This window comes from Anser anser (assembly GCF_964211835.1).
Source record: "Anser anser genome assembly, chromosome: 16".
NCBI classification, from domain to species: Eukaryota; Metazoa; Chordata; class Aves; order Anseriformes; family Anatidae; genus Anser; species Anser anser.
In genome coordinates this window covers 16,464,633-16,486,172 of record NC_139737.1, presented here as the reverse complement: position 1 = coordinate 16,486,172, position 21,540 = coordinate 16,464,633, and the positions used below count along the sequence as shown (strand labels likewise).

Here is a 21,540-nt window from a genome sequence, read left to right as displayed (position 1 = left end):
CTATAATACTCAACTTTTTGCCCAAATTACGCTCATTGTCATCCCAGGCTGGGACAGATAAGCTAGGATATAAAAGTGTTAGGAGGTAGTGGTAAAAAAATTAATGATAGCAAAACCCTAGAGTGAGGAAAAAAGGGAGAGCTGGGGGGTTGGGGGGGAGAAGAAAAATTGAAAACCTACAAGAGGCAGGCAATGTTCTGTGCTCCTTCTCCACCAAGACAGGGACACCTCCTTGGTAAGCTCTGCACCTTCACCTTCACTTTGGTGAGGAATACCTGCGATAGCATTTATACGTTAAATAAACATATTAACTTCCTTGTGGGTTAGTGGCATAGATTCATTTTAGCTGCCTATCGGGTCAGTGGAATAGACCCACAGGAAAGAGGACAATCCCTTGTCATGAAGACCTCAGGGTTCTCCCATTTGGCTGCATCTGTTCAAAAACCAGCATGCATACAAGCAATGCAGGAGAAGGATCTCTTCCGGAGATCCCCAAGGCTAGCCCTGATTGATCTGGCAAGGTTAACTCCCCCTTATCTGTAGCCTCCCAGACAGCATAAAGACACACGTAGCTAGTCTCCAAGACCACATACAAACTGCCTGTGCTATGGATGCCACACAGCTGCCCTGGATGCCACACAGCTGGCAGATCTGGTTTGCCAAAACCTTGTGGCTACCTCCACATACAGATTTACTTTGGGATCCTGCCCTCAGATCCCTTCAGGGGAGGTACCTGAAAACTTTGCCCAATTAGGGACCGAGGTACCTGCCTGGGTACCTTCACTTCCCTTCGCTCATCTTGTTTTCCAAAACTTCTGGGCTAGCTCCAAAACACAACTGCTTGTCAATACCAGCTGAAGACCCCTCCACGTTACGTCTCTCTCAACTTTGGCCCTACTTTGGACGTAGCTGCATGCCTGCTAGCTACCTTTGCTTCCTCCACAAAAGCTTCTCAAAATGTATGGGATTCTGCCTGAGATACATTTAGCTCTGGGTACCAGCTGCAAAGCCCTTCAGGGTAGGGACACCACAAGTTTGGCCAAGTTTATGCATAACTGTATGCCTGGTAGCTACCCTTCCCTCCTCACCTCGGCATGCTTCTAGAAAAAAGATTTGGCTTCCTCCAAGAGAGATTTTTTCTTTGGGGATCCTAAACTCGGATTCCCCTGGGCTAGGTAACAGAGAATTTGGGCTACTTTGGAGGTTGGTACATGGCCGGTAGAATACTTTGCCTCCGCCAGATTGTACTTAGGAAAACGTTTCGCCTCCCTGCGTTAGTTCTGGACAAAAGCAGCATACCCGTCTGGGGTAGCAACCGGAATTTTGGCCAAATTGGGAATTAGGTGCGTGCCCAGTAGCTACCCGTTCCTCCTCCCAGGCATACTTTCTGAAATGTTTTGGCCTCTTCCAGAGAGAGAGGGACTGGTGGATTCGGTCCGCAGAACCCTTCAGGATAGGTACCCGAGAACTTGGGCCAATTTTTGACGGAGGGGCATGCCAAGAGGCTTCTCTTGCCTCTGGCTGATCTGCTTTGCCAAAACCTTGTGGCTACCTCCACATACAGATTTACTTTGGGATCCTGCCCTCAGATCGCTTCAGGCTAGGTACCTGACAACTTTGCCCAATTTCCGATGGAGGTACCTGCCTGGGTACCTTCACTACCCTTCGCTCATCTTCTTTTCCAAAACTTTTGGGCTAGCTCCAAATACACAACTGCTTGTCAATACCAGCTGAAGACCCCTCCACGTTACGTCTCTCTCAACTTTGGCCCTACTTTGGACGTAGCTGCATGCCTGCTAGCTACCTTTGCTTCCTCCACAAAAGCCTCTCAATATGTATGGGATTCTGCCTGAGATACATTTAGCTCTGGGTACCAGCTGCAAAGCCCTTCAGGGTAGGGACACCACAAGTTCGGTCAAGTTTACAGGGAAGTGTATGCCTGGTAGCTACCCTTGCCTTCTCACCTCGGCATGCTTCTAGAAAAAAGATTTGGCTTCCTCCAACAGAGATTTTTTCTTTGGGGATCCTAAACTCGGATACCTCTGGGCTAGGTAACAGAGAATTTGGGCTAATTTGGAGGCTGGTACATGCCCCGTAGCATACTTTGCCTCCGCCAGATTGTACTTCGGAAAACGTTTCGCCTCCCTGCGGCAGTTCTGGACAAAAGCAGCGTACCCGTCTGGGGTAGCTACCGGAATTTTGGCCAAATTGGGAATTATGCGCATGCCCCGTAGCTACCCGTTCCTCCTCCCAGGCATACTTTCTGAAATGTTTTGGCCTCTTCCAGAGAGAGAGGGACTTGTGGATTCGGTCCGCAGAACCCTTCAGGATAGGTACCCGAGAACTTGGGCCAATTTTTGACGGAGGGGCATGCCAAGAGGCTTCTCTTGCCTCTGGCTGATCTGGTTTGCCAAAACCTTGTGGCTACCTCCACATACAGATTTACTTTGGGATCCTGCCCTCAGATCGCTTCAGGCTAGGTACCTGACAACTTTCCCAATTTCTGACGGGGGTACCTCCCTGGGTACCTTCACTTCCCTTCGCTCATCTTGTTTTCCAAAACTTTTGGGCTAGCTCCAAATACACAACTGCTTGTCAATACCAGCTGAAGACCCCTCCACGTTACGTCTCTCTCAACTTTGGCCCTACTTTGGACGTAGCTGCATGCCTGCTAGCAACGATCGCTTCCTCCACAAAAGCCTCTCAAAATGTATGGGATTCTGCCTGAGATACATTTAGCTCTGGGTACAAGCTGCAAAGACCTTCAGGGTAGGGACACCACAAGTTTGGCCAAGTTTATGCATAACTGTATGCCTGGTAGCTACCCTTCCCTCCTCACCTCGGCATGCTTCTAGAAAAAAGATTTGGCTTCCTACAAGAGAGATTTTTTCTTTGGGGATCCTAAACTCGGATTCCCCTGGGCTAGGTAACAGAGAATTTGGGCGACTTTGGAGGTTGGTACATGGCCGGTAGAATACTTTGCCTCCGCCAGATTGTACTTTTGAAAAAGTTTTGCCTCCCTGCGGCAGTTCTGGACAAAAGCAGCGTACCCGTCTGGGGTAGCTACCGGAATTTTGGCCAACTTGGGAATTATCTGCATGCCCAGTAGCTACCCGTTCCTCCACCCAGGCATACTTTCTGAAATGTTTTGGCCTCTTCCAGAGAGAGAGGGACTTGTGGATTCGGTCCGCAGAACCCTTCAGGCTAGGTACCTGAGAACTTGGGCCAATTTTCGACGGAGGTGCATGCCAAGAGGCTTCTCTTGCCTCTGGCTGATCTGGTTTGCCAAAACCTTGTGGCTATCTCCACATGCAGATTTACTTTGGGATCCTGCCCTCAGATCGCTTCAGGCTAGGTAACTGACAACTTTGCCCAATTTCCGACGGAGGTACCTGCCTGGGTACCTTCACTTCCCTTTGCTCATCTTGTTTTCCAAAACTTCTGGGCTAGCTCCAAATACACAACTGCTTGTCAATACCAGCTGAAGACCCCTCCACGTTACGTCTCTCTCAACTTTGGCCCTACTTTGGACGTAGCTGCATGCCTGCTAGCAACGATCGCTTCCTCCACAAAAGCCTCTCAAAATGTATGGGATTCTGCCTGAGATACATTTAGCTCTGGGTACCAGCTGCAAAGCCCTTCAGGGCAGGGACACCACAAGTTTGGCCAAGTTTATGCATAACTGTATGCCAGGTAGCTACCCTTGCCTTCTCACCTTGGCATGCTTCTAGAAAAAAGATTTGGCTTCCTCCAACAGAGATTTTTTCTTTGGGGATCCTAAACTCGGATTCCCCTGGGTTAGGTAAGAGAATTTTGGCTATTTTGGACGTTGGTACATGCCCGGTAGCATACTTTGCCTCCGCCACATTGTACTTAGGGAAAATTTTGCCTTACCTGCGTTAGTTCTGGAAAAGCAGCTTACCTGTCTGGTATTTGTTACCTGCCTGTGTCTGCATGTCCTGTAGCTCTCACGGATTACCTCAAATTGCACGGAGCTTCCCCACTTTTTTCTCCATTTGTTGAGGTCTGGTCCTGTTTGACCCTTAAGGCTCTTTCCTAGCATCTCTTTGAGCCTTTCCTTTTGGCATTCTCTGAACGCTGCTGAAACCTCGGGTTGCTGCCTCAAACTCCTCCAAGGCTGTTGCTGTAATTTGTTTGTGTCCATCGGTGTACGTTCCCAACCCTGCAACAATGGAATAGACAGTTTTTGTTTGATTTTGTTTTGTCTAGTTGTTTCTTTTCATTATGACCTTTCCTTTCTTTGGTCTTTCCTTCAATCCTACCACTTTTGATAGTTTGAATCCTCCTCTTAGTTTTGTTGTTTCTTTGCTTTTTTCAGACATCAGCACGCCACCCCATTTTCCCTGTGCACTGCCTCCCTCATAGAATCCTACAATGCCTGGGGTTGGAAGGGACCTTAAAGACCATCCAGCTCGAGCCCACCTGCACTGGTGCCCCAGGACCCTGTTGGGAGCCGCACGTCTGGGCTGGGGCCAGCTCTGCCTTGGGGCTGACTGAGGCTGTGCCTGTCAGCCCTGCAGTGGGACATGGCGGTTGCCTAGCACCACTCTGGGTCACAATATGCACTGCCCCTGACAGCACAGGGCTGCCATGTGGTCACGGTCCCTGTCCTTGGCTTCCCAAGGAGCTGGGTCCCCATGCTTGGTCCTGAGCGAGGTGCTGGATGTGCGAGTCCAGGAGTCCCCAAGTGCCACAGGGTGGACTTCTCTCTCTTTCCCCTGGAGCTGAACACTCTCTTTTGGTTCCACCATACCTGTGCCCCTGAGAAGCTCCACAGCCAGGACGTCCATGGCCCAGCTCTCTCAAGCTCACGGCTGGGCTGTCCTGCCCCAGGGGGTCCTGCCAGGTGCCTGGAGCACACTGGAAAAGTTGGGCCTACATGCCTTAGTTCTGAACAAAAGCAGCATACCCAGGCTGTGACAAACCCTCTTTGCGCATCAGAACAGAATCCTGAAGTCTGCCGTGCCCAAAGTGAAACCTTTTTCTTCATTCCTTATAAAATAAACATTAAAGTTAACTCTTAAGGAGATAATGAGATTAAGGAAGTACATGCTAAACATAGAAGACTATAATACTCAACTTTTTGCCCAAAATATGCTCATTGTCATCCCAGGGTGGGACAGATAAGCTTAGGATATAAAAGTGTTAGGAGGTAGTGGTAAAAAAGTTAATGACAGCAAAACCCTAGAGTGAGGAAAAAAGGGAGAGCTGGGGGGTTGGGGGGGAGAAGAAAAATTGAAAACCTACAAGAGGCAGGCGATGTTCTGTGCTCCTTCTCCACCAAGACAGGGACACCTCCTTGGTAAGCTCTGCACCTTCACCTTCACTTTGGTGAGGAATACCTGCGATAGCATTTATACGTTAAATAAACATATTAACTGCCTAGTGGGTTAGGGGCATAGATTCATTTTAGCTGCCTATCGGGTCAGTGGAATAGACCCACAGGAAAGAGGACAATCCCTTGTCATTAAGACGTCAGGGTTCTCCCATTTGGCTGCATCTGTTCAAAAACCAGCATGCATACAAGCAATGCAGGAGAAGGATCTCTTCCGGAGATCCCCAAGGCTAGCCCTGATTGATCTGGCAAGGTTAACTCCCCCTTATCTGTAGCCTCCCAGACAGCATAAAGACACACGTAGCTAGTCTCCAAGACCACATACAAACTGCCTGTGCTATCAATACTGCCCTGGATGCCACACAGCTGGCATATCTGGTTTGCCAAAACCTTGTGGCTACCTCCACATACAGATTTACTTTGGGATCCTGCCCTCAGATCGCTTCAGGCTAGGTACCTGACAACTTTGCCCAATTTGGGATCGAGGTACCTGCCTGGGTAACTTCACTAACCTTTGCTCATCTTGTTTTCCAAAACTTCTGGGCTAGCTCCAAAACACAACTGCTTGTCAATACCAGCTGAAGACCCCTCCACGTTACGTCTCTCTCAACTTTGGCCCTACTTTGGACGTAGCTGCATGCCTGCTAGCTACCTCTGCTTCCTCCACAAAAGCTTCTCAAAATGTTTGGGATTATTCCTGGGAGAGATTTACCTCTGGGTACCAGTTGGAAAGCCCTTCAGGGTAGGGACACCACAAGTTTGGCCAAGTTTACAAGGAAGTGTATGCCTGGTGGCTACCCTTGCCTTCTCACCTCTGCATGCTTCTGCAAAAGATTTGGCTTCCTCCAACAGAGATTTTTTCTTTGGGGATCCTAAACTCGGATTCCTCTGGGCTAGGTAACAGGGAATTTGGGCTACTTTGGAGGTTGGAACATGCCTGCTAGCTACCTTTGCCTCCGCCAGATTGTACTTTTGAAAAAGTTTTGCCTACCTACAGCAGTTCTGGACAAAAGCAGCATACCCGTCTGGGGTAGCTACCTGAATTTTGGCCAAATTGGGAATTATGCGCATGCCCAGTAGCTACCCGTTCCTCCTCCCAGGTATACTTTCTGAAATGTTTTGGGCCTCTTCCAGAGAGAGAGGGACTTGTGGATTTGGTCCGCAGAACCCTTCAGGATATGTAGCTGAGAACTTGGGACAATTTTCGACGGAGGTGCATGCCAAGAGGCTTCTCTTGCCTCTGCCTGATCTGGTTTGCCAAAACCTTGTGGCTACCTCCACATGCAGATTTACTTTGGGATCCTGCCCTCAGATCGCTTCAGGCTAGGTACCTGACAACTTTGCCCAATTTCCGATGGAGGTACCTGCCTGGGTACCTTCACTTCCCTTCCCTCATCTTATTTTCCAAAACTTCTGGGCTAGCTCCAAATACACAACTGCTTGTCAATACCAGCTGAAGACCCCTCCACGTTACGTCTCTCTCAACTTTGGCCCTACTTTGGACGTAGCTGCATGCCTGCTAGCAACCACCGCTTCCTCCACAAAAGTTTCTTAAAATGTATGGGATTCTGCATGAGACACTTTTAGCTCTGGGGACCAGCTGCAAAGCCCTTCAGGGCAGGGGCACCACAAGTTTGGCCAAGTTTATGCATAACTGTATGCCTGGTAGCCACCCTTGCCTTCTCACCTCGGCATGCTTCTAGAAAAAAGATTTGGCTTCCTCCAACAGAGATTTTTTCTTTGGGGATCCTAAACTCGGATACCTCTGGGCTAGGTAACAGAATTTTGGCCATTTTTGACGTTGATACATGCCCGGTACAATACTTTGGCTCCGCCAGATTGTACTTTTGAAAAGGTTTTGCCTACCCCGGGCAGTTCTGGACAAAAGCAGCGTACCTGTCTGGGGTAGCTACCTGAATTTTGGCCAAATTGGGAATTATGCACATGCCCAGTAGCTACCCGTTCCTCCTCCCAGGCATACTTTCTGAAATGTTTTGGGCCTCTTCCAGAGAGAGAGGGACTTGTGGATTCGGTCCACAGAAATCTTCAGGCTAGGTACCTGATTACTTGGGGCAATTTTCGACAGAGGTGCATACCAAGAGGCTTCTCTTGCCTCTGGCTGATCTGGTTTGGCAAAACCTTGTGGCTACCTCCACATACAGATTTACTTTGGGATCCTGCCCTCAGATCGCTTCAGGCTAGGTACCTGACAACTTTGCCCAATTTCCGACGGAGGTACCTGCCTGGATACCTTCACTTCCCTTCCCTCATCTTGTTTTCCAAAACTTCTGGGCTAGCTCCAAATACACAACTGCTTGTCAATACCAGCTGAAGACCCCTCCACGTTACGTCTCTCTCAGCTTTGGCCCTACTTTGGACGTAGCTACATGCCTGCTAGCTACCTTTGCTTCCTCCACAAAAGCTTCTCAAAATGTATGGGATTCGGCCTGAGATACATTTAGCTCTGGGTACCAGCTGCAAAGGCCTTCATGGTAGGGACACCACAAGTTTGGCCAAGTTTATGCATAACTGTATGCCTGGTAGCTACCCTTGCCTTCTCACCTTGGCATGCTTCTAGAAAAAAGATTTGGCTTCCTCCAACAGAGATTTTTTTTTTGGGGATCCTAAACTCGGATTCCCCTGGGCTAGGTAATAGAGAATTTGGGCTAATTTCGAGGTTGGTACATGCCCCGTAGCATACCTTTGCCTCCGCCAGATTGTACTTTTGAAAACGTTTCGCCTACCTGCAGCAGTTCTGGACAAAAGCAGTGTACCCGTCTGGGGTAGCTACCGGAATTTTGGCCAAACTGGGAATTATGCGCATGCCCAGTAGCTACCCGTTCCTCCTCCCAGGCATACTTTCTGAAATGTTTTGGCCTCTTCCAGAGAGAGAGGGACTTGTGGATTCGGTCCGCAGAACCCTTCAGGATAGGTACCTGAGAACTTGGGCCAATTTTCGACGGAGGTGCATGCCAAGAGGCTTCTCTTGCCTCCCGTTTATCTTGGTTGCCAAAACTTTGTGGCTACCTCCACATACAGATTTACTTTGGGATCTTGCCCTCAGATCGCTTCAGGGGAGGTACCTGACAACTTTGCCCAATTTGGGACGGAGGTACCTGCCTGGGTACCTTCACTTCCCTTCCCTCATCTTGTTTTCCAAAACTTCTGGGCTAGCTCCAAATACACAACTGCTTCTCAATACCAGCTGAAGACCCCTCCACATTACGTCTCTCTCAACTTTGGCCCTACTTTGGACGTAGCTGCATGCCTGCTAGCTACCTTTGCTTCCTCCACAAAAGCTTCTCAAAATGTATGGGATTCTGCCTGAGACACATTTAGCTCTGGGAACTAGCTGCAAAGCCCTTCAGGGTACGGACACCACAAGTTTGGCCACGTTTATGCATAACTGTATGCCTGGTAGCTACCCTTGCCTTCTCACCTTGGCATGCTTCTGCAAAAATTTGGCTTCCTCCAACAGAGATTTTTTTTTGGGGGATCCTAAACTCGGATTCCCCTGGGCTAGGTAATAGAGAATTTGGGCTAATTTGGAGGTTGGTACATGCCCGCTAGCTACCTTTGCCTCCGCAACATTGTACTTTTGAATAAGTTTTGCCTCCCTGCAGCAGTTCTGGACAAAAGCAGCGTACCCGTCTCGGGTAGCTACCTGAAGTTTGGCCAAATTGGGAATTATGCACATGCCCAGTAGCTACCCGTTCCTCCTCCCAGGCATACTTCGTAAAATGTTTTGGCCTCTTCCAGAGAGAGAGGGACTTGTGGATTCGTTCCGCAGAACCCTTCAGGCTAGGTACCAGAGAACTTGGGCCAAATTTGGAGGGAGGTGCATGCCAAGAGGCTTCTCTTGCCTCTGGATGATCTGGTTTGCCAAAACCTTGTGCCTACCTCCACATACAGATTTACTTTGGGATCCTGCCCTCAGATCGCTTCCGGTTAGGTTTCCTGACAACTTTGCCCAATTTGAGATGGAGGTACCTGCCTGGGTACCTTCACTTCCCTTCGCTCATCTTCTTTTCCAAAACTTTGGGGCTAGCTCCAAATACACAACTGCTTGTCAATACCAGCTGAAGACCCCTCCGTATTAAGTCCCTCACAATTTTGCCTCTACTTTGGAGGTAGCTGCATGCCTGCTACCTACCTTTGCTTCTTCCACAAAAACTTCTCAAAATGTATGGGATTCTGCCTGAGAAACATTTAGCTCTGGGTACCAGCTGCAAAGCCCTTCAGGGTGGGGACACCACACGTTTGGCCAGCATTCTGCAGAAGTGTATGCCTGGTAGCTACCCTTGCCTTCTCACCTCGGCATGCTTCTGCAAAAGATTTGGCTTCCTCCAAGAGAGATTTTTTCTTTGAGGATCCTAAACTCGGATTCCTCTGGGCTAGGTAACAGAGAATTTGGGCTACTTTGGACGGTGGTACATGCCCGCTAGCTACCTTTGCCTCCGCCACATTGTACTTTTCAAAACATTTTGCCTCTCTGCGGCAGTTCTGGACAAAAGCAGCGTACCCGTCTCGGGTAGCTACCTGAAGTTTGGCCAAATTGGGAATTATGCGCATGCCCAGTAGCTACCCATTCCTCCTCCCAGGCATACTTTCTGAAATGTTTTGGCCTCTCCCAGAGAGAGAGGGACTTGTGGATTCGGTCCGCAGAACCCTTCAGGCTAGGTACCTGAGGACTTGGGCCAAATTTGGAGGGAGGTGCATGCCAAGAGGCTTCTCTTGCCTCTGGATGATCTGGTTTGCCAAAACCTTGTGCCTACCTCCACATACAGATTTCCTTTGGGATCCTCTCCTCAGATCGCTTCAGGCTAGGTACCTGACACCTTTGCCCAATTTGAGAAGGAGGTACCTGCCTGGGTACCTTCACTTCCCTTCGCTCATCTTCTTTTCCAAAACTTTGGGGCTAGCTCCAAATACACAACTGCTTCTCAATACCAGCTGAAGACCCCTCCACGTTACGTCTCTCTCAACTTTGGCCCTACGTTGGACATAGCTCCATGCCTGCTACATACCTTTGCTTCCTCCACAAAAGCTGCTCAAGATGTTTGGGATTCTGCCTGAGACACATTTAGCTCTGGGTACCAGCTGCAAAGCCCTTCAGGGTACGGACACCACAGGTTTGGCCAAGTTTAGAGGGAAGTGTATGCCTGGTAGCTTCCCTTGCCTTCTCACCTTGGCATGCTTCTAGAAAAAAGATTTGGCTTCCTCCAAGAGAGATTTTTTCTTTGAGGATACTAAACTCGGATCCCTCTAGGCTAGGTAACAGAGAATTCTGGCTAATTTGGACGTTGGTACATGCCCGCTAGCTACCTTTGCCTCCACCACATTGTACTTAGGGAAAATTTTGCCTTACCTGCGTTAGTTCTGGAAAAGCAGCATACCCGTCTCTTATTTGTTACCTGCCTTTGTCTGCATGTCCTGTAGCTCTCACGGATTACCTCAAATTGCACGGAGCTTCCCCAGGTTTTTCTCCATTTGTTGAGGTCTGGTCCTCTTTGCCCCTTAATGGTCTTTCCAAGCATCTCTTTCAGCCTTTCCTTTTGGCATTCTCTGAACACAGCTGAAACCTCGGGTTGCTGCCTCAAACTCCTCCAAGGCTGTTGCTCTAATTCCTTTGTGTCCATCGGTGTACGTTCCCAACCCTGCAACAATGGAATAGACAGTCTTTGTTTCATTTTCTTTTGTCTGGTTGTTTCTTTTCATTATGACCTTTTCTTTCTTTGGTCTTTCCTTCAATCCTACCACTTTTGATAGTTTGAATCCTCCTCTTAGTTTTGTTGTTTCTTTGCTTTTTTCAGACATCAGCACCCCACCCCATTTTCCTTGTGCACTGCCTCCCTCACAGAATCCTACAATGGCTGGGGTTGGAAGAGACCTTGAAGACCATCCAGCTCGAGCCCACCTGCACTGGTGCCCCAGGACCCTGTTGGGAGCCGCACGTCTGGGCTGGGGCCAGCTCTGCCTTGGGGCTGACTGAGGCTGTGCCTGTCAGCCCTGCAGTGGGACATGGCGGTTGCCTAGCACCACTCTGGGTCACAATATGCACTGCCCCTGACAGCACAGGGCTGTCATGTGGTCACGGTCCCTGTCCTTGGCTTCCCAAGGAGCTGGGTCCCCATGCTTGGTCCTGAGCGAGGTGGTGCATGTGCGAGTCCATGAGCCCCCAAGTGCCACAGTGCGGACTTCTCACTCTTTCCCCTGGAGATGAACACTCTCTTTTGGTTCCACCATACCTGTGCCCCTGAGAAGTTCCACACCCACGACGTCCATGGCCCAGCTCTCTCAAGCTCACCGCTGGGCTGTCCTGCCCCAGGGGGTCCTGCCAGGTGCCTGGAGCACACTGGAAAAGTTGGGCCTACATGCCTTAGTTCTGAACAAAAGCAGCATACCCAGGCTGTGCCAAACCCTCTTTGCGCATCAGAACAGAATCCTGAAGTCTGCCGTGCCCAAAGTGAAACCTTTTTCTTCATTCCTTGTAAAATAAACATTAAAGTTAACTCTTAATAAGATAATGAGATTAAGGAAGTACATGCTAAACATAGAAGACTATAATACTCAACTTTTTGCCCAAATTACGCTCATTGTCATCCCAGGCTGGGACAGATAAGCTAGGATATAAAAGTGTTAGGAGGTAGTGGTAAAAAAATTAATGATAGCAAAACCCTAGAGTGAGGAAAAAAGGGAGAGCTGGGGGGTTGGGGGGGAGAAGAAAAATTGAAAACCTACAAGAGGCAGGCAATGTTCTGTGCTCCTTCTCCACCAAGACAGGGACACCTCCTTGGTAAGCTCTGCACCTTCACCTTCACTTTGGTGAGGAATACCTGCGATAGCATTTATACGTTAAATAAACATATTAACTTCCTTGTGGGTTAGTGGCATAGATTCATTTTAGCTGCCTATCGGGTCAGTGGAATAGACCCACAGGAAAGAGGACAATCCCTTGTCATGAAGACCTCAGGGTTCTCCCATTTGGCTGCATCTGTTCAAAAACCAGCATGCATACAAGCAATGCAGGAGAAGGATCTCTTCCGGAGATCCCCAAGGCTAGCCCTGATTGATCTGGCAAGGTTAACTCCCCCTTATCTGTAGCCTCCCAGACAGCATAAAGACACACGTAGCTAGTCTCCAAGACCACATACAAACTGCCTGTGCTATGAATGCTGCCCTGGATGCCACACAGATGGCTGATCTGGTTTGCCAAAACCTTGTGCCTACCTCCACATACAGATTTACTTTGGGATCCTGCCCTCAGATCGCTTCAGGGGAGGTACCTGACAACTTTGCCCAATTTGGGACGGAGGTACCTGCCTGGGTACCTTCACTTCCCTTCGCTCATCTTCTTTTCCAAAACTTTGGGGCTAGCTCCAAATACACAACTGCTTGTCAATACCAGCTGAAGACCCCTCCGTATTAAGTCCCTCACAATTTTGCCTCTACTTTGGAGGTAGCTGCATGCCTGCTAGCTACCTTTGCTTCCTCCACAAAAGCTTCTCAAAATGTATGGGATTCTGCCTGAGACACATTTAGCTCTGGGTACCAGCTGCAAAGCCCTTCAGGGTGGGGACACCACACGTTTGGCCAACTTTCTGCAGAAGTGTATGCCTCGTAGCTACCCTTGCCTTCTCACCTCGGCATGCTTCTGCAAAAGATTTGGCTTCCTCCAAGAGAGATTTTTTCTTTGAGGATCCTAAACTCGGATTCCTCTGGGCTAGGTAACAGAGAATTTGGGCTACTTTGGACGGTGGTACATGCCCGCTAGCTACCTTTGCCTCCGCCACATTGTACTTTTCAAAACATTTTGCCTCTCTGCGGCAGTTCTGGACAAAAGCAGCGTACCCGTCTGGGGTAGCTACCTGAATTTTGGCCAAATTGGGAATTATGCGCATGCCCAGTAGCTACCCGTTCCTCCTCCCAGGCATACTTTCTGAAATGTTTTGGCCTCTTCCAGAGAGAGAGGGACTTGTGGATTCGGTCCGCAGAACCCTTCAGGCTAGGTACCTGAGAACTTGGGCCAATTTTCGACGGAGGTGCATGCCAAGAGGCTTCTCTTGCCTCTGGATGATCTGGTTTGCCAAAACCTTGTGCCTACCTCCACATACAGATTTCCTTTGGGATCCTGCCCTCAGATCGCTTCAGGCTAGGTACCTGACAACTTTGCCCAGTTTGGGACGGAGGTACCTGCCTGGGTACCTTCACTTCCCTTCGCTCATTTCTTTTCCAAACCTTTGGGGCTAGCTCCAAATACACAAATGCTTGTCAATACCAGCTGAAGACCCCTCCGTATTAAGTCCCTCACAATTTTGCCTCTACTTTGGAGGTAGCTGCATGCCTGCTACCTACCTTTGCTTCCTCCACAAAAGCTTCTCAAAATGTATGGGATTCTGCCTGAGAAACATTTAGCTCTGGGTACCAGCTGCAAAGCCCTTCAGGGTGGGGACACCACACGTTTGGCCAACTTTCTGCAGAAGTGTATGCCTGGTAGCTACCCTTGCCTTCTCACCTCGGTATGCTTCTGCAAAAGATTTGGCTTCCTCCAAGAGGGATTTTTGCTTTGAGGATCCTAAACTCGGATTCCTCTGGGCTAGGTAACAGAGAATTTGGGCTACTTTGGACGTTGGTCCATGCCCGCTAGCTACCTTTGCCTCCGCCACATTGTACTTTTCAAAACATTTTGCCACTCTGCGGCAGTTCTGGACAAAAGCAGCGTACCCGTCTGGGGTAGCTACCTGAAGTTTGGCCAAATTGGGAATTATGCGCATGCCCAGTAGCTACCCATTCCTCCTCCCAGGCATACTTTCTGAAATGTTTTGGCCTCTTCCAGAGAGAGAGGGACTTGTGGATTCGGTCCGCAGAACCCTTCAGGCTAGGTACCTGAGAACTTGGGCCAATTTATGGAGGGAGGTGCATGCCAAGAGGCTTCTCTTGCCTCTGGATGATCTGGTTTGCCAAAACCTTGTGCCTACCTCCACATACAGATTTACTTTGGGATCCTGCCCTCAGATCGCTTCCGGTTAGGTTCCTGACAACTTTGCCCAATTTGAGATGGAGGTACCTGCCTGGGTACCTTCACTTCCCTTCGCTCATCTTGTTTTCCAAAACTTCTGGGCTAGCTCCAAATACACAACTGCTTGTCAATAGCAGCTGAAGACCCCTCCACGTTACGTCTCTCTCAACTTTGGCCCTACTTTGGACATAGCTCCATACCTGCTAGCTACCTTTGCTTCCTCAACAAAAGCTGCTCAAGATGTTTGGGATTCTGCCTGAGACACATTTAGCTCTGGGTACCAGCTGCAAAGCCCTTCAGGGTACGGACACCACAGGTTTGGCCAAGTTTAGAGGGAAGTGTATGCCTGGTAGCTTCCCTTGCCTTCTCACCTTGGCATGCTTCTAGAAAAAAGATTTGGCTTCCTCCAAGAGAGATTTTTTCTTTGAGGATACTAAACTCGGATCCCTCTAGGCTAGGTAACAGAGAATTCTGGCTTATTTGGACGTTGGTACATGCCCGCTAGCTACCTTTGCCTCTACCACATTGTACTTAGGGAAAATTTTGCCTTACCTGCGTTAGTTCTGGAAAAGCAGCATACCCGTCTCTTATTTGTTACCTGCCTGTGTCTGCATGGCCTGTAGCTCTCACGGATTACCTCAAATTGCACGGAGCTTCCCCAGGTTTTTCTCCATTTGTTGAGGTCTGGTCCTGTTTGACCCTTAATGGTCTTTCCAAGCATCTCTTTCAGCCTTTCCTTTTGGCATTCTCTGAACACAGCTGAAACCTCGGGTTGCTGCCTCAAACTCCTCCAAGGCTGTTGCTCTAATTCCTTTGTGTCCATCGGTGTACGTTCCCAACCCTGCAACAATGGAATAGACAGTCTTTGTTTCATTTTCTTTTGTCTGGTTGTTTCTTTTCATTATGACCTTTTCTTTCTTTGGTCTTTCCTTCAATCCTACCACTTTTGTTAGTTTGAATCCTCCTCTTAGTTTTGTTGTTTCTTTGCTTTCTTCAGACATCAGCACCCCACCCCATTTTCCTTGTGCACTGCCTCCCTCATAGAATCCTACAATGCCTGGGGTTGGAAGGGACCTTAAAGACCATCCAGCTCGAGCCCACCTGCACTGGTGCCCCAGGACCCTGTTGGGAGCCGCACGTCTGGGCTGGGGCCAGCTCTGCCTTGGGGCTGACTGAGGCTGTGCCTGTCAGCCCTGCAGTGGGACATGGCGGTTGCCTAGCACCACTCTGGGTCACAATATGCACTGCCCCTGACAGCACAGGGCTGCCATGTGGTCACGGTCCCTGTCCTTGGCTTCCCAAGGAGCTGGGTCCCCATGCTTGGTCCTGAGCAAGGTGGTGCATGTGCGAGTCCATGAGCCCCCAAGTGCCACAGTGCGGACTTCTCACTCTTTCCCCTGGAGATGAACACTCTCTTTTGGTTCCACCATACCTGTGCCCCTGAGAAGCTCCACATCCACAACGTCCATGGCCCAGCTCCCTCGAGCTCACCGCTGGGCTGTCCTGCCCCAGGGGGTCCTGCCAGGTGCCTGGAGCACACTGGAAAAGTTGGGCCTACATGCCTTAGTTCTGAACAAAAGCAGCATACCCAGGCTGTGCCAAACCCTCTTTGCGCATCAGAACAGAATCTTCAAGTCTGCCGTGCCCAAAGCGAAACCTTTTTCTTCATTCTTTATAAAATGAACATTAAAGTTAACTCTTAATAAGATAATGAGATTAAGGAAGTACATGCTAAACATAGAAGACTATAATACTCAACTTTTTGCCCAAATTACGCTCATTGTCATCCCAGGCTGGGACAGACAAGCTTAGGTCTCTCACAATTTTGGCCCTACTTTGGAGGTAGCTGCAGCATGCCTACTAGCTACCATCGCTTCCTGCAGGGAAGCTTCTGCAAATGTTTGGGATTCTGCCTGAGAGACATTTAGCTCTAGGTACCACAGAATCACAGAATCCTCTAGGTTGGAAGAGACCTCCAAGATCACCTAGTCCAACCTCTGACCTAACACTAACAAGACCTCCACTAAACCATATCACTAAGCTCTACGTCTAAACGTCTTTTAAAGACCTCCAGGGATTGACTGTACCACTTCCCTGGGCAGCCCATTCCAATGCCTAGCAACCCTTTCAACAATGAATTTTTTCCTAATATCCAACCTAAACCTCCCCTGGCGCAACTTTAGCCCATTCCCCCTCGTCCTGTCACCAGGCACGTGGGAGAATAGACCAACCCCCACCTCGCTACAGCCTCCTTTAAGGTACCTGTAGAGTGTGATAAGGTCACCCCTGAGCCTCCCTCCTCTTCTCCAGACTGAACAATCCCAGCTCCCTCAGCCGCTCCTCGTAAGACTTGTTCTCCAGACCCCTCACCAGTTGCCCTTCTCGTTGTCCTCGTTGTCCTTCCTTTAGCAAGGGGCCCAAAACTGAACACAGTACTTGAGATGCGGCCTCACCAGAGCCGAGTACAGGGGGACAATCACCTCCCTAGACCTGCTGGCCACACTGTTTCTTATGCAAGCCAGGATGCTGTTGGCCTTCTTGGCCACCTGAGCACACTGCTGGCTCATATTCAGCTGACTATCAACCAGTATTCCCAGGTCCTTCTCGGCCAGGCAGCTTTCCAACCACTCATCTCCCAGCCTGTAGCGCTGCTTGGGGTTGTTGTGCCCCAGGTGCAGGACCCGGCACTTGGCCTTGTTGAACCTCATACAGTTGGCCTCAGCCCATCGGTCCAGCCTATCCAGATCCTCCTGCAGAGCCTTCCTACCCTCAAGCAGATCGACACACGCACCTAACTTGGTGTCATCTGCAAACTTACTGAGGGGGCACTCGATCCCCTCATCCAGATCATCGATATGAAAGGGAACTGGCCCCAGTTCTGAGCCCTGGGGGACTCCACTAGTGACCGGCCTCCAACTGGATTTAACTGCATTCACCACGACTCTTTGGGCCCTGCTACCCAGCCAGTTTCTAACCCAATGAAGCGTATGCCAATCCAAGCCAAGAGCAGCCAGTTTCTCAAAAAGAATGCTGTGGGAAACGGTGTCAAAAGCCTTACTGAATTCAAGGTAGACCACATCCACAGCCTTTCCCTCATCCACCAAGCGCGTCACTTTGTCAGAGAAGGAGATCAGGTTTGTCAAGCAGGACCTGCCTTTCATAAACCCATGCTGACTGGGCCTGATCGCCTGGTTGCCCTGTAAGTGCCGCATGATGACACTCAAGATAATCTGCTCCATGAGCTTCCCTGGCACTGAGGTCAAACTAACAGGCCTATAGTTTCCCGGGTCAACCTTCCAGCCCTTCTTGTAGATGGGCGTCACATTTGCTAGCTGCCAGTCCACTGGGACCTCCCCTGATAGCCAGGACTGCTGATAAATCATGGAAAGCGGCTTGGCCAGTTCTTCCACCACTTCTCTCAGCACCCCCGGTGGATCCCATCCGGCCCCATCGACTTGCATACATCCAAGTGCTGTAGCAGGTCGCCAAACATTTCCTCGTGGATTGTGAGGGCCACATCCTGCTCCCCATCCTCTTCCACCAGCTCAGGGTGCTGGGTATCTAGAGAACAACTGGTCTTGCCACTAAAGACTGAGGCAAAGAAGGCATTAAGCACCTCAGCCTTTTCCTCATCTCTCGTCACTAAGTTTCCCCCCGCATCCAGTAAAGGATGGCGATTCTCCTTAGTCCTGGGTCCTCCGGGGCCCCCGGGGGCCCACCGGGGATCACCGGAGTGAATCCTCCGGGGCACTCGGGGGCCCCACCGGGGGTCACCAGGGTGGGTCCTCTGGGGCCCCTGGGGGCCCGCTGGGGATCACGGGGGTGGGTCCTCTTGGGCACACAGTGGCCCACCTGGGGGTCACCGGGGTGGGTCCTCCAGGGCCCCTGGGGGCCCACCGGGGGTGTCCTGGTTTCAGTTAGGACAGAGTTAATTTTCCTCCTAATAGCTGGTAGGTTGCTATGTTTTGGATTAGGATGAGAAGAGCGCTGATAACATGCTGATGTTTTAAGTGTTGCAGAGCAGTGCTTACACCAAGCCAAGGACTATTCAGCTTCTCGCTCGGTCCTGCCAGCGGGCAGGCTGGGGATGCAGCAGGAGCTGGGAGGGGATAGACCCAGGACAGCTGACCCCAACTGGCCAAAGTGGTATTCCGTACCATGTGACATCATGCTGAACAATATATAGGGGTGGCTGGCCGGGGTGGGGGGGCCGGCTGCTCGGGGATAGGCTGGGCATCGGTCAGCAGGTGGTGAGCAATTGCATTGTGAATCACTTGTTTCGTACACATTATTATTAGTAATACTATTATTATTATTATTGTTATTATTTTCCTGTCTTAATAAACTGTCTTTATCTCAACTCACAGGCTTCACTTTCCTGTTTCTCTCCCCATCCCAGAGTGGGAGGGGGGAGGGTGAGTGAACAGCTGTGTGGTGTTTAGCTGCCGGCCGGGTTAAACCACAACAGTCCATTTGGCGCCCAACGTGGGGCAAAGGGGCACAAAGGGTTGAGATAACGACAGATTTGACCAGAGTGTGTTAAACTAAAATTGGTATAAGTATTGGACCTGCTTAATAGTTGCTAGTCACAATGTTGATTGCCTTAATCTCAAGTCTGCTGTGCCTGTTTTTCAAACTGAGTTTTATAGCACGTTACTTTCTGTATGTGCTCCCTGTTGCACTGTTTATCCTTTCCGGGCCCTGGTTTAAGATTGTTATGGTACTGTGCGGTGTAACAATGGCCTATGAAATGATGAGATTTCTTGTCATGACTCTTACCTGGTATTTGTACTCAGCACTGTCGTTGACGCTATACTTTGGAAACCATATCTCAGAAACTATTAGCAGTTACACCTATTGCTTTTTTTCGTCAGGGAGCCAATCTGTGGAGGGGACAGTGGAAGATATTTTTTTCCTACCTGTTCACTCTCCCCTTCTCCTTCACCACCCTCTTATCCCCCGAGCTAGTTATGATAGTTCTCCAAGATGTTGAATATCCTTGGGATACTCAGACCAGCCTGCTCTTGTTGTTATGTCTCCTGAATGCACTTCAGGTTTTGTTTAAGATTAAACAACTACTTAGGAATCTCATCCGGAGATCTGTCTTGAGGCGGGATAGTTGTGAGTGGGAGGGAGTGTGGGAGGATATGGGCAGGTTTCTAGAGCAGTGGTCACCTCCAGTGTTTTGGACATTCACCCCTGAACAACTGCAAAATCCTAAAAAACTGGTAGAATGCTTGAAAAAAAGGTGTCATGACTCTGGCAGTTCCAAAGTGACACAAATCATTGTAGCGTGCTGGGGTCTGGCTTGTGCCTATCGAGCTGCAATTGATGCTACTATCAACCTAGTGACAGACCCTGCAGCCGCTCCAGCTCCTGCAGCCGCTCCAGCTCCTGCAGCAGTTCCAGTTCCAGCTCCTGCAGCCGCTCCAGCTCCTGCAGCAGTTCCAGTTCCAGCTCCTGCAGCCGCTCCAGCTCCTGCAGCAGTTCCAGTTCCAGCTCCTGCAGCCGCTCCAGCTCCTGCAGCAGTTCCAATTCCAGCTCCTGCAGCCGCTCCAGCTCCTGCAGCCGTTCTAGTTCCAGCTCCCACAGCCACTCCAGCTCCTGCAGCTGCTCCAGCTCCTGCAGCTGCTCCCACTCCTGTGGCTGGGTCAGAGAAACGAGCTGTAGCAGTGCAAGTTGCCCCTGCAGAGGGTATTCCAACCCCTGTGGCAGACCCTGTGGCTGGGTCAGAGAAACGAGCTGTAGCAGTGCAAGTTGACCCTGTAGGCAAGGTGAAAAAATGGTATAGAGACTCAGGTCGTTTAGAACGCAGACAGTCTTCTGCTAGGTCTAGGTATAGAGGAGACAAGGCTGGGCCATCAAATGTGCAGGAGGATGAAGATGAGGATGAGGATGTCAAAAAATCAACAGTAACTACCCGAACCCTATACCAGTGTGAGCTACGAGATGTGCGAAAAGATTTTGGTCGCTGCATAGGTGAGCAGCTTGTCACCTGGCTGCTCCGGTGCTGGGACACCGGAGTCAATTATGTGGAATTAGAGGGCAAGGAAGCCAGGCGGCTGGGATCCCTTGCTAGAGACGCAGGCATTGACAAAGCAATTGGAGGTGGAGCACCATCTCACAGTCTCTGGAGGCGTCTCCTGTCAGCTGTGAAGGAAAGGTATCCCTTCATGGAAGAACTTGTATGTCTACCAGGCAAGTGGACCACCATGGAGAAGGGAATTCAGTACCTGAGGGAATTAGCCGTACGGGAGGTAATTTATAAGGACCCAGACGACGCACAAATACCCACAGATCCAGATCAAGTCCAGTGTACACGACCCATGTGGCAGAAGTTTGTACAGAGTGCACCATCAACATATGCCAGCTCATTGGCAATAATGGCCTGGAAAGAGGATGAGAAACCCACAGTGGATGAAGTGGCTAAACAACTCCAGCAGTACGAAGAAAGTCTCTCCTCTTCCCTACAGGCCTGCGTCTCAGCTGTGGAAAAACTCTCTGAAGAGGTCCACCAACTTATAGAGAATTTATCTTCCCCCCCCCACCTGAACGAACCAGTGTCCACCAACTAAAAGAGAATACTTTAGAGAAACTTTCTGAAGAGGTCCACCAACATAAAGAGAGTTTATTTTCCTCCCCACCTGTACAAACCAGTGTCTCAGCTATTAGGGCTAAACGTTCATCTATGCAAGGAAGACAATATGGTGGGCACACACACCGCGCCACCCTGTGGTTTTACGTACGTGACCATGGAGAGGACATGAGAAAATGGGATGGAAAATCTACTGCGACCCTAGAGGCACGGGTACGTGAATTGCAAAGGAAAACAATTGGGAAAAAGGAATTCTCTGAAAAGTTTGCTGCTCCAACTTCCAGCAGGCAGTCCTTTAGACACAGAAACGAAGATTCTGACCAGGACTAGAGGGGCCCTGCCTCCAGCCAGGGGGAGGAAAGGGACAATCGAGTTTATTGGACTGTGTGGATTCGATGGCCTGGCACGTCAGACGCACAGAAGTATAAGGCTTTGATAGACAGTGGTGCACAATGTACTCTAATGCCATCAAGCTATACAGGGCCAGAGCCCATCTGTATTTATGGTGTGACGGAGGGATCCCAGCAGTTAACTGTATTGGAGGCTGAAGTGAGTCTAACCGGCAATGAG

General features: G+C 49.9%; 2 long non-coding RNA genes across 2 annotated transcripts in view; both read right to left on the bottom strand.

Moving 5' to 3' along the window:
• The window catches only part of LOC310882625, a 93,271-nt gene extending 91,217 nt beyond the window's left edge, over nt 1-2,054 (bottom strand). Inside the window, exon 1 of the long non-coding RNA XR_014573058.1 lies at nt 181-2,054. This is a non-coding gene — a long non-coding RNA (uncharacterized lncRNA). The remainder of the gene's footprint in view (nt 1-180) is intronic.
• The window catches only part of LOC310882731, a 673,777-nt gene that overhangs the window by 567,577 nt on the left and 84,660 nt on the right, over nt 1-21,540 (bottom strand). The gene's annotated exons all lie outside the window — the stretch shown is intronic.